The following is a 17,689-nucleotide window of genomic DNA, read 5'->3' as shown; positions in this document are numbered from 1 at the left end:
ACTCTATCATCCTTCCTCCATGGACTACTTACTTTAACCTTCTACTTTGACTCTGACTTTGACTTTGATATTTTTTTTTGAGCACCTTCCACTTCTGATCTTCACTTCCAAGTCTTGCTGAAGATCTGAGCGTCTGTTTCACTACTGTCCCCATGCCTGTTATCCCTTATCCTTAACACAACGATGGGTCACATGGCGGAACTGATCATGCCTATTGCTAGGCCTTTGGTGGTCTGAGAGCTTAATGATGTACTGGTTTTGAGTACATACTCCTAGAGAACACTTTCTTCCAGCTTTGCCTGTTTAGCAGACCACTCCATCTGCTACCCTTGCTGCATTCTTCTAATGGATCTATGCACCTCCTTGGGACTTTGCTTAGTGGATGAGCCTGAATGCTCTGATACCAATGTTGCATGCACGGAAGCCTTCATGTACCGATCCACACCCCTAAGCTTGATTAAGAACAAGATGTTGAATGAACATGATTAAGACAGAGGAGAGAGAAGAAGAGAGAGATAGTTGGTGTTAGGGTTTTCTGTATTTAATATGTACAAAAAAGAGACATGAATGTGTGTACATAACGTAGGCCCTTAGTCAGCCCCTTAGGGGTGACCTCTGGCCCTTACATAACTTCTACTGACTTCTATGATAATGAAATGATGAATGACTAAATATCTTTGATGCAAATGCCGAGATATGCTTATATACATGCTTAGGTTGGTGGTCAGCCAACAAATGCTCCTGTCGGCCAGTTCTTGGACCAGTAATCATGGGATAAAATCTGATAAATGCTGCGCTTCATGCACTACTTGCCCACACTTGCTCGTCAAATGCCTAACACCTTGCCGCCTGCTGCTGCTTATTGGAGGCTGCCGACTGGGTACTCATGCCCTTCTTCATGCTTATGCCGATGATGCTGATTTTGATACTAATGCTAATGATGCTACTGATGAAGATGATGCTGATGGTGATGATGATGTCCTACATGCTATCTCAATTACGATATTGTTCATGGATTATGCTGTTCATGCTGGAGATTAGCTATGGCATGGGCATGCACATGACATCTAAAGAGGAGAGGAGCTTTTGGTTAGCATTTAATGCTACACAAGATATCAGATTTGCCCATTAATGTGCAAAGCATATCAAAACGTTTCTTTTACCTAGTGCTATAATGGATATCTAGCACCAGTGTGCAAAGAATGTTAAAACATTTCTGGCATATAATGAGGCATGACTAATACGGTGCCAAACATGCTCGCAGGTGCAAAAATTGGAAGTGGCATGTGCAGAGCTAAAAGGTTTACCTCCATCAAGAGTAAGTGCATGCATATGCTTCAAACAAGTTGGCTGTTTTTTAGCTGCTCAGGGGGTCCACTAAAAGTCATGTAAGATAGCAATGGGCTCAATGTAACCTTAAAACTCACACCTAGCTATGGGCAGTGTGGTGGTGTGTCTCAACCATGGGCCTGTCAACAAGACAATTATGATTCTATGACACTCATCCTCTTTTTTCAGAGTGTTTATATCAAGCGAGGCATGGTTTTTTTCCGCAGTGATGTCAAGTCTGCTACCAACTTGCAACAGAGTAAATTTTTTTTTTTCTGCAGAAGCATTATTTGCATTCATTTAAAAGGCTAGACAAATCTTGAATTTTGAGAATATTCTAACTCTAGATCTGTGTGCTGACTGGTTCAGATATGCTTGAAAAGGCCAAGGCTGGCTTGAGATATTTCTTCCAGGCTGACTTGTTAAGGTGCTTGCTCTAGCAGCATTATGCTGAAGAGGCGGCCTTCTTTATGATGCTTGCCTTATTTGTCTCTTGAATGTACAATGTAGTGAGGATTTCCAAATGCAGTGAAAGGCTTTATAGAACCAGCACGTTGGATTGGTAACATGGTGGTGAGATTGATATGGCTATTGTGAAGTGGTCATGGTGTGTGGAATAGGTTCTTAAGTAGCATTTTTTTTTTGAATAATGTGCTCTTTAGCCTATGTAAGCATGGAACCATGAATCAAAGGCAATAATAAATGGGTTTATAAATTAGTGGAAAAAGTGACAATTAAGGGAAAATCCATAATAATATAGAGAGACTGCTTTACATTCTAAGTGAGTGGATATCTTAAGGTTTATAAATTAGTGGAAAAAGTGACAATTAAGGGAAAATCCATAATAATATAGAGAGACTGCTTTACATTCTAAGTGAGTGGATATCTTAAGGTCAGCTTGGCACTTAGTTTCATATTAATACAGAAAAGGTTTAGCCTAGGCACATTTTAGCCTTGGCCCATCAGCCCTTAAATAGACATTTCATTTTGAGTTGCCAACAAGCACTTTGGGATCATATAAGACTAGAAAGCAAGCCCTTGCATAATTATGGATTCCATTCTTTTGACCTTTGGCATTCCTGTTGGCTTTGCCATTTAAGTTGGTTGGCATTGTTGGTTGTTGCAACAAAAGGATAGGTTAACCATCGAAAGGCAAAAGACTCAATGGGCTTGGAATATAATGAACTTAAGATGGTGTCATTGAGCTTGGAATAGGACTCCATCTTCACATTATCACAATATGGTACATGTTCTTGAAACAATTGCAACATAATCAAGGACCATGGGAAAAAGTGAATAATATAGAAAAGCTAAGTTCAGGGTGTCAATGTGCCAACGTTGATGGTTAAAAGAGAAGTTTTGTTGTGAAGTTGGTCCTGAGCACCCAATAAACAATGCAAAGCTAATGTTAAGGCAACACTCATCTCTAAATATGCTTATCCTCACTATACTAAAACAACCAAAACATTAGAGGAGTTATTTTATATATTACGTTGATGATGCTTGTGAAAGCTTGGACATCACATGACCTAAACACTTTTGCAGCCCCAAACATCTTCTTCATGCATCAAAATCCAAATTGGCGAATGAAGAAGATGGATTATTGCCATTGTTTGCATGGCAACATCGGTGATGTATTGGCACAATTATATAAGAGGTGAAGGATTTTGTGTTCTTCTTTTGAACAATGGAAACATATGGCTCACCCAATAAGAAAGATGTGTGTCAAAAGCGAATAGGGATAAAGTCTTTCGTAAAGCATCTTGTGCATCTTCCTGTTCAGCCTTAGGAATGTGTGAATAGCACACAACAAACAACACTACAAGTTGTATTGTAAGTTGATTAATAGTTAGCCATTGGAGTGCTATTGGCATGTCTCTTGACTATTACTTAGCTATTGGACTATAAATGTATTGCTATATAGCAATTAATCTGTTACTAGAGTGTATGTGGATCTCTATTTTTAGGAGTCTTATTGATAATGGATTTCTACTTAGCAATTGGAGTGCTAGTTGATAATTACTTAGTAATGGTGTTGCACATGAAATGTTGGTTACCAGTTCAATTGTTAGTTGCAAAGTCTTTACTTATCTCTACTATTATAACTTATGTGAATAAGTGTGGAAGTGCAAGTGTGAGGTGAACAAGTGTGCAAGTGTAAGGTGGTTTTCAGCATTGGTGTGGGAAAATATTGTGTTTGTTTATCCAAGCTTGAGGGGCGAAATATTAGGCAACTTTTCTCTCCTTCTTCCTTCTCTTTCAAGGGTTGTGCTTCCTTGTGCCTACTCCTCTCTCCTACCATTGGACTCCTAGAAGCCCTCCACTCTTTAGCCCCACTTCCTCTTGCTATCTCGTCTTTCTATTCTATGCATATCCCCCTAGATTAGTCCACCCTTAATTGAGATTTCAACACAAGGTGTGCTCCTTCACTCAAGAGAAGTCAATGTAAGCTTCTCGTACTCACACACCTAAAATATTAAGCAAATCCACAAACTTAAGCAAAAACTAACAAATCAAGAGCTCATATGAGAGCTCAAACACTCAAAAATGTTATGAAAGAAATTATAAGAGAAGCACCACCACACATAGAGGGTCATGAGAAGCACCCAAAAGAGGGAAAGAGAGATCCTAAAGTTGAAATTAGCATGTAACAGTGATCTTGTAATTGTGCATAGATGAAGGGGAAGCATAACTCTTGTTTATGTGTGTGCATAATTGTATGGTGTGATATCAAAGGTTGTGTGTTTGAAGGCTATTTAGTTGGTAACAATGTAAAAGGTGAAGTGGAAGGTGAAAAGGTGATGGATTGAGAGATGCATGGATGTGATTGAGGGAATCGAGAGATGATTTAGGAAATGTAAAGAGATTTTAGTGATTTGATGGAGGTAACTATGGAGTTTCTTATGGATATGGATATACTCTCAAAACTATAAATTGATGTAATCCTCCTTGGATCAGTTTGTAGATCTTGATTAATGGGATTATGCTTTAAATATTATGTAATTACTTAATCTATTTCATAAACCAAGACCTTTAGTTTAATCTTTCAATTATGGAGTATTTCATTTGCTTAAAACCTCCCTAGCCTAGTGAATTTCAAGTGGCATATCCTTGGGCATACCCTCGTATTGCCATCACAAGCACTTAACATTACAATTACACATTGAGTGAAGCTTCAAGGCAAAAATAGCTTTTGGTCTTATGTTGAGTTTCAACCTTTAGGTGTTAGGTGTCAGAAATACGTGTAGAAGCTAACAAAATATTATGTGCAAAACTATAAGATAAGGGTAAAAAAACTTGGAAATAATTATAGATCAAGAAATATAAGATAAGGATAACAAAACTTGCAAACAATAGTCTCAACATTATGAAGTGTATCAGATGTGTTCTAATGAAGCAATGCAATTATTATAAGAGGAGAAATATAGCTTAATCTAAGCTTAATTTACTAATCAATAATGAAAGACACGTATTAAGATGTATAAAAATGGACTATATTTACAAACACAACTCTCTGTACTCACTACTACTCCACTTACTAAGCAAACAGAAGTCAAGCTCTTATGTAGAACCTACTCTACCTAGCTAGCCACTCTTATTGGTGTTGTATAGGATTTGAATTAAACAAAAATATGTACTCACTATTACTCCACTTACCAAGCTAATAGAAGTTAAGCTCTTATTCAAAACCTACTCTACCTAACTAGCCACTATTATTGGTGTTGTGGACTGAATTAATTGATGCACCTACTACGAGATAATTTTTCTAATCCTAACGGTGAGGTTGTATTTCCTTATTGCATGATTGTAGAAACCATCATCTTTATCAAATGGTTAGATTTGGGTGTGGAAGCCAGAAGAGGTAGATGTAAAATGTCCTAAATTCTTGTAGTTTCCAACTAGCTTTATACGAACCTTAATATCTAGATTGAGGAGGACTATTGTTAATTGAACTTGAGAACTTGTCCCTAGATTCTTCGTCCCATGTGTTACTTTTTTTTCAAGTTCATTGAATTGCTTTTACAAGAAGGTATACAATGAAGGTGAGCCATTCAGACTCTTGATGTAGCTATTGTGAAGTGTTGAGAAACCATCGGAGAGGCTAATAAAAGAAAACATTTTGAGGCTAATTAAAAACTTCTTCACCATTCTTGAGTGTGGAATGTGGGGTTCTGCAATGAAGATATTTTGTTGAGGGGACCCCGTAGTTTGGTGAGGTTTGGGCTGTGTTAGAGGACAACTTAGGCCATGTACCTTTTAAGGGAAAATCCAAGCGATGGGACATACCATCCTGGACCACGCTTCCACACACCATATCCCCCCCTCTAGTAATGTACCTAGAAAGGATGTCGATGGTGAGGTTATGGTTCTTATGAACTTTGTAGTCGGTGAGTAGCTAGTGTTTAGTCATGAAGCATCTACTACATTGGTTAGCATCATAGTGATTTTTTGGGTGACACTTTGTGGAGTGAAATACAAGGTGAGTTTTTTCATGATGTTAAATTCAAGCAGTGGGTGAGTAACTACTTGTTCTTAGTCATGAAGCATCTGCTACATTCATTAGCATCATAGTGATCTTTTAGGTGACACTTTGTGGAGTGAAAAGCCAGGTGAGTTTTTCGTGGCATGAAAAACTAAAGTTTTTCATAATGTTAAAGTCAAGCCTGTTTGCACTTTTTGGCACACATGATGATGTTAGATAGCCACATTGATGCACTTTGGTGCTTAATATGAACCAATTTATGACATTAAAAAACCCAAAGTTTTGTTTTTCATGGCATAGAAAACATGAGTTTTTTCATGGTGAACCAACTCCCTTCTTTTGGTGATATTTGGATAATCTCATAATAGTAACCATGTTAGTATTAACACATTATTGATGATTTATTAATGTTTGGATGCCAAACATCAAGCTTAAGTGTGATGTGAAAAACTTAGGTTTTTCAAACTTCTTCCCCTTTTGATTATCAAGACTGATCTAAACATTCTGTAAGTCATATAGAAGTGGTAGATTAGTGTTTTTGGTGTTTCTTCCATGATTATTGATTATTGAGACTGATCTAAACATTCACTAAGTCATATAGAAGTGGTAGATTAGTGTTTTTGGTGTTTCTTCCATGATTGATGTTAATGTAAAAACCAAGGTTTTTCACGGTTTTAAGTTCTTGGAAAAATGGTTAAATGAGATGTGGAATTATTTCCCTAGCACATTAGTTTTTGTTATTATCATTTTTATGTCTTTCTTGATGGTGTGAAAAACTAGCTCATTTTTTAAAACCAAGTGACATAAAAATCTCAAGAAAGTTAGCTTGAGGCCAGGGAGACGTAAGTATAATTTGGAGGTAGTCAAAAATTTATTCTCCCCCATGAAGATTTTCAAGGGCATGAAAAACCAATAGTTTCTCCAAATTTTCATAATGGTGAAAATGTTGGCTTTTGACTTTTTCAAGGTTATTCTTGCTTGAGTTTGGAACATTGAGTTGGATCTACCTTTGATGAATTGCTTGAATTAAAGAGAAGATGGTGTAGATTGCCCCATTCACCCTTTGTAAAATTCAAGTTATCTTTCATCTCATAGATCAAGTACCATAGACACCACTTTGATACATTCTTATGTGCCCACTTGATTTATCTTCTTGTGGATACCCTTTTTTTTGAGAGGGTGGGTCCTTGTGTCTATTGAAAAGCTTATGTAACATCTGATGTTGGCTCAAAAATAGTGGATTGATGTTGAAGTGAGATTCTTGGAGTAGAGGTTTCATCATGGGGGTCTGTCGACATAGAGAAACTCTTGATTAGCGGTGGCAGTTGTTGGAGAGGCTATAAGTTTTGAAACAGGGACTATTAATGTTGAGGGTTGTACAAGGTTATTCTTACCAAAGTAGGATTTGATTTTTGTTGTTGGTGTCGATAGGATTGGTGGGACATGTTTAGGAATGGCTATCAAATGAGAGGAGATATGAGAATGTTTCTTTGATAGTAATGTCAAAGTTGAAGGATGACTCTATAGAGAGGGTTGTTGATGGAGAAGGCATGCTTGAAGTAGAATAGCTTTTTGGAGACAACCCTCTTGACAATGTTGAGAGAAGTGAAAATAATTATGTTTATGGCCAAGTCTTTATGAGTGAACCAGGGAATGAAGATTCTATGCTTACGTTTGAAAGTTAATGGGAAGCTAAAATTGCAACTGAAATTGAAGGTGAAACTAAAACATCTATGATTTCATTTGACTCTATGAAAGTTTGGATATATTTCCCAATAGAAAAAAATGTTGAACGGTATAAAGCAATGATTAGTCCTAAACCCAATCATGTCGTCTTATCCGAGGAAACTTGCGTATCTTTGGGACAATCCACAATCAACCCTAGACACATTGTTGTTAGATGCTAGTGAATACATTGAAATTTGGGGCTATTTCACTATTCTCATTAAGAGGATAAAATATGTAATGTGAGTCCTATGTTATTCCTAATAATCTCAAGAAAATCATCTTGGGTGTATTTTGGATAAACAGATTGCTTCTTTGTAACAATGATCAAAAGAATCTGGATTTGAGCCTATGAAAAGGTTATGCAAAGTTTTTCTCTTCAATCCCATGAGGAAACATCACTTCACGTGCAGCATTAAGTTTCTTTGAGTCCTCACATTGTGAATTCAAGTTTTTCGTGTACAAGATGTAATCCCTTACAGTTTCCTTGGGTTTTCGCTCTATCATGTAGAGTTCTCTCAACTTGTCAAGAGGGTCATCTAAGCAACAATGATCAAAAGAATCTAGATTTGAGACTATGATGTGGTTGTACAAATTGTTTCTCTTTAATGCCATGAGGAAACATTACTTCATTTGTGTGTCATTAAGTTTCTCTAAGCCCTCATGATGTGAGTTTAGAGCTTTCATATGTGAGATGTAATCCCTTATTGTTTCCTTAGGTTTTCATTCTATCATGTAGATTTCTATTGCTACACTCCACCTAGGGTCTTGCCTAGAGAATCTATAGATGAAGGGTCTTGCCATCCCATAGAAAGTTGCGGATCAACTGCTAAACCTAACCAATGTAGGCTCATGAGAAAGCCCAAAAAGAAGTAATTTATCACATGGTGGCAAGAAAAATCGGGTTCGCCACCACCACTTGGCCAGCTAAGGAAAGCCTCGTTGAACTCCAGTATAGAAGCTTCTTCCGAATGCTCAGAAGAGGGGCTAACTGCTGCTCTGGGGAGATATCGATGCCCACCTGGCATCCGAGTTTCCCTCGCCGAGTTTCCCTCGAGATCGGAAAGCCTCAACCCGACGCCAAGTCGGGACAGGTAAAGAGCCAACCAAAATCCACAACTTGTGCGAGTTGATCTGTGCTCCTAATGTGTGACAAAAGATCTCCATCGCCTTTGGAAATCTTTGAAGATTCCCCACATCTCTTGGTAAGTTTGTTGTTGTGTCCTCTGCGAACTCTAAGTCTAGTAGCAGCTCCTATGCTAGGCGCTCAACTATGAAGGGAGTCAATAGGAAAGACCAAAGGGTGGGGGAAACCACCACTCGTGTGCCACCAGACCCGCTCTTGCGCATCCACCACCTGTGAGGATATGGGGGCACCCATGAAAAGGGAACTGAAAAAATCTATGGCTATGGCTCTCACATGGGGAGGTCAGAAATGTTAGATCCATCCTGGCCTCGCAACGTGCGGATACCATCTCTCCGCCTGTTGGGGCCTGCAATCTCAAAGAAATCCCCAGTGATCCTATCTCCCACCTAGGTCTAGAAGGAAGCTTTGGCATGGTATTTGTACTCCACCCTCCGCTCCTCTATGGATCTGAGCTCTATACGAGCATCAGCTCTAACTGCCCCTCAATCCACGGGCTATCTTGGAAGCTCTCCTGAAGTCGCTGAACAAAAGCAAAGCCTTGGCGAATGCTCATCTCCTACTCGCGGAATCCAACCAATCTGCTCTATGCTGCCTCCTATAGTAAACTACTAATCTCACCTAGGCATGCATCCAAGGTGCTTGTGGCCGAAAGATCCTGAGAGAAAATCCAGCCCTATATCTGCTCTATCTTGCTGCATATCTCGAAGTCTTGGATGAGGCTATCAGGTGCTTCAATGTCTTTCTTGCCTCAAGGAGACAAAATAGCTGGAGCGTGATTGGAGAAAGTAGTGCCTGTCAAAATACCGATCATGCTCCCACAACGGCAAGCCCACTCATCCATATAGAATCTATCAAGTATGGAAAGATTGGGGCCAGTGCTCTGCTCCTATCAGACCTCGAGAAGTACAAAATCCTGGGGCTGATAAGTGCCAAGGGTCTTGCCTCCTAAGAGCCAGGATTAGATCCTCCCAAGCAGAGTACTCTGAGCCATAAACTGTAGCCATGTCTCCTCCGAGTCTATCCTCTGTTGACTATGGAAGTTGGCCTATGGAAGGGACTGGTTAAGAGAGCACTTCCTATCACTAGAGGAGAGGAAGGTATTCCTTCCTAAGGCCTAGGAAGCAGGTTGTCACGGGAAAGCTGAAACGCCAGATAGGGGGTCGGATGCTGGGTCGAAGCCGTGCTGCCACCTCGCAAAAAAGGCATGGGCCATACACAGTGCGATGGGGCTCAGTTGCATGACTCTATCCGACGCCGTTGGCGAGTCAAACTCAACTTGGTAGTAGCCACACCCCAAGGATGAATATCAGTAATCTTTCCAGGTGTACCAAGAAGGCTAGCCTGTAATAGATTTGTGAGTTGTACGCATGCCGGGTGGCCACCAATGATCTTGCATACCAAAGTGAAGGCCTCTACAGATGCGAGTGTCGAAGTGAGGAGCTGGAGGTCCGCTTTTCATGTTGCATGCGAGGAAGCCTTGCTGTACTAATTCACACCCCTAAGCCTGATTAAGAACAAGATGTTGAATGAACATGATTAAGACAGAGTAGAGAGAAGAAGAGAGAGATATCTGGTGTCAGGGTTTTCTGTATTTAATATGTACAAAAAGGTGACATGAATGTCTGTACATAACTTAGGTCCTTGGTCAACCCCTTAGGGGTGACCTCTGGCCCCTACATGACTTCTACTAACTTCTATGATAATGAAATGATGAATGACTGGATGTCTTTGATGCAAATGCCGAGACATGCTTATATACATGCTTGGGTTGGTGGTCGGCCAGCTAATGCTCATGTCGGTCACCTCTTGGACAAGTATTCATGGGATAAAATCTGATAAGTGTTGCGCTTCATGCACTTCTTGCGTGCACCTACTCGTCAACTGCCTAACACCTAGCCGCCTGCTACCTTAGCCTCTTGTTGACTCCCGACTGCTTACTGGAGGCTGCCGATTAGTTACTCGTGCCCTTCTTCATGCTTATGCTGATTTTGTTGATGTTGATACTGATGCTAATGATGCTATTGATGAAGATGACAGTGATGATGATTATGATGTCCTACATGCTATCTTAACTGCTATATTACTCAAGGATTATGCTGCTCTTGTTGGAGATTAGCCATGGCACGGGTGTGCACGTGACATCCCCTCTTGCTAAACTTGATGACGGGGTGGACTCTATTATCCTTCCTCCCTATTTAACCTTCTACTTTGACTTTGACTTTGATATTTGTGTCTGAACACCTTCCACTTCCAAGTCTTGCTGAAGAACTGAGCATCTATTCCACTGCTGTCCCAATGCCTGCTATCCCTTACCCTTAACACAGTGGTGGGTCACCTGCCAAAACTGATCATGCATGTTGTTGCTAAGCCTTGGAACTGATCTGAGAGCTTAATGATGTACTGGTTCTGAGTACATACTCCTAGAGAATGCTTTCCTCTAGCTTCACCTGTTGCAAACCACTCCATGCATGCACATGACATCCCCTCCTGCTAAACTTGATGACGGGGTGGACACTCTATCATCCTTCCTCCATGGACTACTTACTTTAACCTTCTACTTTGACTCTGACTTTGACTTTGATATTTTTTTTTGAGCACCTTCCACTTCTGATCTTCACTTCCAAGTCTTGCTGAAGATCTGAGCGTCTGTTTCACTACTGTCCCCATGCCTGTTATCCCTTATCCTTAACACAACGATGGGTCACATGGCGGAACTGATCATGCCTATTGCTAGGCCTTTGGTGGTCTGAGAGCTTAATGATGTACTGGTTTTGAGTACATACTCCTAGAGAACACTTTCTTCCAGCTTTGCCTGTTTAGCAGACCACTCCATCTGCTACCCTTGCTGCATTCTTCTAATGGATCTATGCACCTCCTTGGGACTTTGCTTAGTGGATGAGCCTGAATGCTCTGATACCAATGTTGCATGCACGGAAGCCTTCATGTACCGATCCACACCCCTAAGCTTGATTAAGAACAAGATGTTGAATGAACATGATTAAGACAGAGGAGAGAGAAGAAGAGAGAGATAGTTGGTGTTAGGGTTTTCTGTATTTAATATGTACAAAAAAGAGACATGAATGTGTGTACATAACGTAGGCCCTTAGTCAGCCCCTTAGGGGTGACCTCTGGCCCTTACATAACTTCTACTGACTTCTATGATAATGAAATGATGAATGACTAAATATCTTTGATGCAAATGCCGAGATATGCTTATATACATGCTTAGGTTGGTGGTCAGCCAACAAATGCTCCTGTCGGCCAGTTCTTGGACCAGTAATCATGGGATAAAATCTGATAAATGCTGCGCTTCATGCACTACTTGCCCACACTTGCTCGTCAAATGCCTAACACCTTGCCGCCTGCTGCTGCTTATTGGAGGCTGCCGACTGGGTACTCATGCCCTTCTTCATGCTTATGCCGATGATGCTGATTTTGATACTAATGCTAATGATGCTACTGATGAAGATGATGCTGATGATGATGATGATGTCCTACATGCTATCTCAATTACGATATTGTTCATGGATTATGCTGTTCATGCTGGAGATTAGCTATGGCATGGGCATGCACATGACATCTAAAGAGGAGAGGAGCTTTTGGTTAGCATTTAATGCTACACAAGATATCAGATTTGCCCATTAATGTGCAAAGCATATCAAAACGTTTCTTTTACCTAGTGCTATAATGGATATCTAGCACCAGTGTGCAAAGAATGTTAAAACATTTCTGGCATATAATGAGGCATGACTAATACGGTGCCAAACATGCTCGCAGGTGCAAAAATTGGAAGTGGCATGTGCAGAGCTAAAAGGTTTACCTCCATCAAGAGTAAGTGCATGCATATGCTTCAAACAAGTTGGCTGTTTTTTAGCTGCTCAGGGGGTCCACTAAAAGTCATGTAAGATAGCAATGGGCTCAATGTAACCTTAAAACTCACACCTAGCTATGGGCAGTGTGGTGGTGTGTCTCAACCATGGGCCTGTCAACAAGACAATTATGATTCTATGACACTCATCCTCTTTTTTCAGAGTGTTTATATCAAGCGAGGCATGGTTTTTTTCCGCAGTGATGTCAAGTCTGCTACCAACTTGCAACAGAGTAAATTTTTTTTTTTCTGCAGAAGCATTATTTGCATTCATTTAAAAGGCTAGACAAATCTTGAATTTTGAGAATATTCTAACTCTAGATCTGTGTGCTGACTGGTTCAGATATGCTTGAAAAGGCCAAGGCTGGCTTGAGATATTTCTTCCAGGCTGACTTGTTAAGGTGCTTGCTCTAGCAGCATTATGCTGAAGAGGCGGCCTTCTTTATGATGCTTGCCTTATTTGTCTCTTGAATGTACAATGTAGTGAGGATTTCCAAATGCAGTGAAAGGCTTTATAGAACCAGCACGTTGGATTGGTAACATGGTGGTGAGATTGATATGGCTATTGTGAAGTGGTCATGGTGTGTGGAATAGGTTCTTAAGTAGCATTTTTTTTTTGAATAATGTGCTCTTTAGCCTATGTAAGCATGGAACCATGAATCAAAGGCAATAATAAATGGGTTTATAAATTAGTGGAAAAAGTGACAATTAAGGGAAAATCCATAATAATATAGAGAGACTGCTTTACATTCTAAGTGAGTGGATATCTTAAGGTTTATAAATTAGTGGAAAAAGTGACAATTAAGGGAAAATCCATAATAATATAGAGAGACTGCTTTACATTCTAAGTGAGTGGATATCTTAAGGTCAGCTTGGCACTTAGTTTCATATTAATACAGAAAAGGTTTAGCCTAGGCACATTTTAGCCTTGGCCCATCAGCCCTTAAATAGACATTTCATTTTGAGTTGCCAACAAGCACTTTGGGATCATATAAGACTAGAAAGCAAGCCCTTGCATAATTATGGATTCCATTCTTTTGACCTTTGGCATTCCTGTTGGCTTTGCCATTTAAGTTGGTTGGCATTGTTGGTTGTTGCAACAAAAGGATAGGTTAACCATCGAAAGGCAAAAGACTCAATGGGCTTGGAATATAATGAACTTAAGATGGTGTCATTGAGCTTGGAATAGGACTCCATCTTCACATTATCACAATATGGTACATGTTCTTGAAACAATTGCAACATAATCAAGGACCATGGGAAAAAGTGAATAATATAGAAAAGCTAAGTTCAGGGTGTCAATGTGCCAATGTTGATGGTTAAAAGAGAAGTTTTGTTGTGAAGTTGGTCCTGAGCACCCAATAAACAATGCAAAGCTAATGTTAAGGCAACACTCATCTGTAAATATGCTTATCCTCACTATACCAAAACAACCAAAACAATAGAGGAGTTATTTTATATATTACGTTGATGATGCTTGTGAAAGCTTGGACATCACATGACCTAAACACTTTTGCAGCCTCAAACATCTTCTTCATGCATCAAAATCCAAATTGGCGAATGAAGAAGATGGATTATTGCCATTGTTTGCATGGCAACATTGGTGATGCATTGGCACAATTATATAAGAGGTGAAGGATTTTGTGTTCTTCTTTTGAACAATGGAAACATATGGCTCACCCAATAAGAAAGATGTGTGTCAAAAGCGAATAGGGATAAAGTCTTTCATAAAGCATCTTGTGCATCTTCCTGTTCAGCCTTAGGAATGTGTGAATAGCACACAACAAACAACACTACAAGTTGTATTGTAAGTTGATTAATAGTTAGCCATTGGAGTGCTATTGGCATGTCTCTTGACTATTACTTAGCTATTGGACTATAAATGTATTGCTATATAGCAATTAATCTGTTACTAGAGTGGATCTCTATTTTTAGGAGTCTTATTGATAATGGATTTCTACTTAGCAATTGGAGTGCTAGTTGATAATTACTTAGTAATGGTGTTGCACATGAAATGTTGGTTACCAGTTCAATTGTTAGTTGCAAAGTCTTTACTTATCTCTACTATTATAACTTATGTGAATAAGTGTGGAAGTGCAAGTGTGAGGTGAACAAGTGTGCAAGTGTAAGGTGGTTTTCAGCATTGGTGTGGGAAAATATTGTGTTTGTTTATCCAAGCTTGAGGGGCGAAATATTAGGCAACTTTTCTCTCCTTCTTCCTTCTCTTTCAAGGGTTGTGCTTCCTTGTGCCTACTCCTCTCTCCTACCATTGGACTCCTAGAAGCCCTCCACTCTTTAGCCCCACTTCCTCTTGCTATCTCGTCTTTCTATTCTATGCATATCCCCCTAGATTAGTCCACCCTTAATTGAGATTTCAACACAAGGTGTGCTCCTTCACTCAAGAGAAGTCAATGTAAGCTTCTCGTACTCACACACCTAAAATATTAAGCAAATCCACAAACTTAAGCAAAAACTAACAAATCAAGAGCTCATATGAGATCTCAAACACTCAAAAATGTTATGAAAGAAATTATAAGAGAAGCACCACCACACATAGAGGGTCATGAGAAGCACCCAAAAGAGGGAAAGAGAGTTCATAAAGTTGAAATTAGCATGTAACAGTGATCTTGTAATTGTGCATAGATGAAGGGGAAGCATAACTCTTGTTTATGTGTGTGCATAATTGTATGGTGTGATATCAAAGGTTGTGTGTTTGAAGGCTATTTAGTTGGTAACAATGTAAAAGGTGAAGTGGAAGGTGAAAAGGTGATGGATTGAGAGATGCATGGATGTGATTGAGGGAATCGAGAGATGATTTAGGAAATGTAAAGAGATTTTAGTGATTTGATGGAGGTAACTATGGAGTTTCTTATGGATATGGATATACTCTCAAAACTATAAATTGATGTAATCCTCCTTGGATCAGTTTGTAGATCTTGATTAATGGGATTATGCTTTAAATATTATGTAATTACTTAATCTATTTCATAAACCAAGACCTTTAGTTTAATCTTTCAATTATGGAGTATTTCATTTGCTTAAAACCTCCCTAGCCTAGTGAATTTCAAGTGGCATATCCTTGGGCATACTCTCGTATTGCCATCACAAGCACTTAACATTACAATTACACATTGAGTGAAGCTTCAAGGCAAAAATAGCTTTTGGTCTTATGTTGAGTTTCAACCTTTAGGTGTTAGGTGTCAGAAATACGTGTAGAAGCTAACAAAATATTATGTGCAAAACTATAAGATAAGGGTAAAAAAACTTGGAAATAATTATAGATCAAGAAATATAAGATAAGGATAACAAAACTTGCAAACAATAGTCTCAACATTATGAAGTGTATCAGATGTGTTCTAATGAAGCAATGCAATTATTATAAGAGGAGAAATATAGCTTAATCTAAGCTTAATTTACTAATCAATAATGAAAGACACGTATTAAGATGTATAAAAATGGACTATATTTACAAACACAACTCTCTGTACTCACTACTACTCCACTTACTAAGCAAACAGAAGTCAAGCTCTTATGTAGAACCTACTCTACCTAGCTAGCCACTCTTATTGGTGTTGTATAGGATTTGAATTAAACAAAAATATGTACTCACTATTACTCCACTTACCAAGCTAATAGAAGTTAAGCTCTTATTCAAAACCTACTCTACCTAACTAGCCGCTATTATTGGTGTTGTGGACTGAATTAATTGATGCACCTACTACGAGATAATTTTTCTAATCCTAACGGTGAGGTTGTATTTCCTTATTGCATGATTGTAGAAACCATCATCTTTATCAAATGGTTAGATTTGGGTGTGGAAGCCAGAAGAGGTAGATGTAAAATGTCCTAAATTCTTGTAGTTTCCAACTAGCTTTATACGAACCTTAATATCTAGATTGAGGAGGACTATTGTTAATTGAACTTGAGAACTTGTCCCTAGATTCTTCGTCCCATGTGTTACTTTTTTTTCAAGTTCATTGAATTGCTTTTACAAGAAGGTATACAATGAAGGTGAGCCATTCAGACTCTTGATGTAGCTATTGTGAAGTGTTGAGAAACCATCGGAGAGGCTAATAAAAGAAAACATTTTGAGGCTAATTAAAAACTTCTTCACCATTCTTGAGTGTGGAATGTGGGGTTCTGCAATGAAGATATTTTGTTGAGGGGACCCCGTAGTTTGGTGAGGTTTGGGCTGTGTTAGAGGACAACTTAGGCCATGTACCTTTTAAGGGAAAATCCAAGCGATGGGACATACCATCCTGGACCACGCTTCCACACACCATATCCCCCCCTCTAGTAATGTACCTAGAAAGGATGTCGATGGTGAGGTTATGGTTCTTATGAACTTTGTAGTCGGTGAGTAGCTAGTGTTTAGTCATGAAGCATCTACTACATTGGTTAGCATCATAGTGATTTTTTGGGTGACACTTTGTGGAGTGAAATACAAGGTGAGTTTTTTCATGATGTTAAATTCAAGCAGTGGGTGAGTAACTACTTGTTCTTAGTCATGAAGCATCTGCTACATTCATTAGCATCATAGTGATCTTTTAGGTGACACTTTGTGGAGTGAAAAGCCAGGTGAGTTTTTCGTGGCATGAAAAACTAAAGTTTTTCATAATGTTAAAGTCAAGCCTGTTTGCACTTTTTGGCACACATGATGATGTTAGATAGCCACATTGATGCACTTTGGTGCTTAATATGAACCAATTTATGACATTAAAAAACCCAAAGTTTTGTTTTTCACGGCATAGAAAACATGAGTTTTTTCATGGTGAACCAACTCCCTTCTTTTGGTGATATTTGGATAATCTCATAATAGTAACCATGTTAGTATTAACACATTATTGATGATTTATTAATGTTTGGATGCCAAACATCAAGCTTAAGTGTGATGTGAAAAACTTAGGTTTTTCAAACTTCTTCCCCTTTTGATTATCAAGACTGATCTAAACATTCTGTAAGTCATATAGAAGTGGTAGATTAGTGTTTTTGGTGTTTCTTCCATGATTATTGATTATTGAGACTGATCTAAACATTCACTAAGTCATATAGAAGTGGTAGATTAGTGTTTTTGGTGTTTCTTCCATGATTGATGTTAATGTAAAAACCAAGGTTTTTCACGGTTTTAAGTTCTTGG

General features: G+C 38.9%; 2 long non-coding RNA genes across 2 annotated transcripts; both read left to right on the top strand.

The window, feature by feature from the left end:
• Positions 1–1,252: 1,252 nt before the first annotated feature.
• Positions 1,253–2,071, top strand: LOC147637730 (uncharacterized). The gene is made up of 3 exons (XR_015265994.1): positions 1,253–1,318; positions 1,519–1,588; positions 1,699–2,071. It is a non-coding gene; the product is annotated as an uncharacterized LOC147637730 (long non-coding RNA).
• Positions 2,072–12,449: 10,378 nt separating this feature from the next.
• On the top strand, positions 12,450–13,268 carry LOC147637729 (uncharacterized). The gene is made up of 3 exons (XR_015265993.1): positions 12,450–12,515; positions 12,716–12,785; positions 12,896–13,268. It is a non-coding gene; the product is annotated as an uncharacterized LOC147637729 (long non-coding RNA).
• Positions 13,269–17,689: the final 4,421 nt, after the last annotated feature.

The sequence above is a fragment of the Cibotium barometz genome, chromosome 6 (genome assembly GCF_041138505.1).
Source record: "Cibotium barometz isolate CiBa-2024 chromosome 6, ASM4113850v1, whole genome shotgun sequence".
Taxonomy (NCBI): domain Eukaryota; kingdom Viridiplantae; phylum Streptophyta; class Polypodiopsida; order Cyatheales; family Cibotiaceae; genus Cibotium; species Cibotium barometz.
The sequence above is the reverse complement of the archived record's forward strand: the minus strand, read 5'-3'. Positions and strand labels throughout refer to the sequence as shown.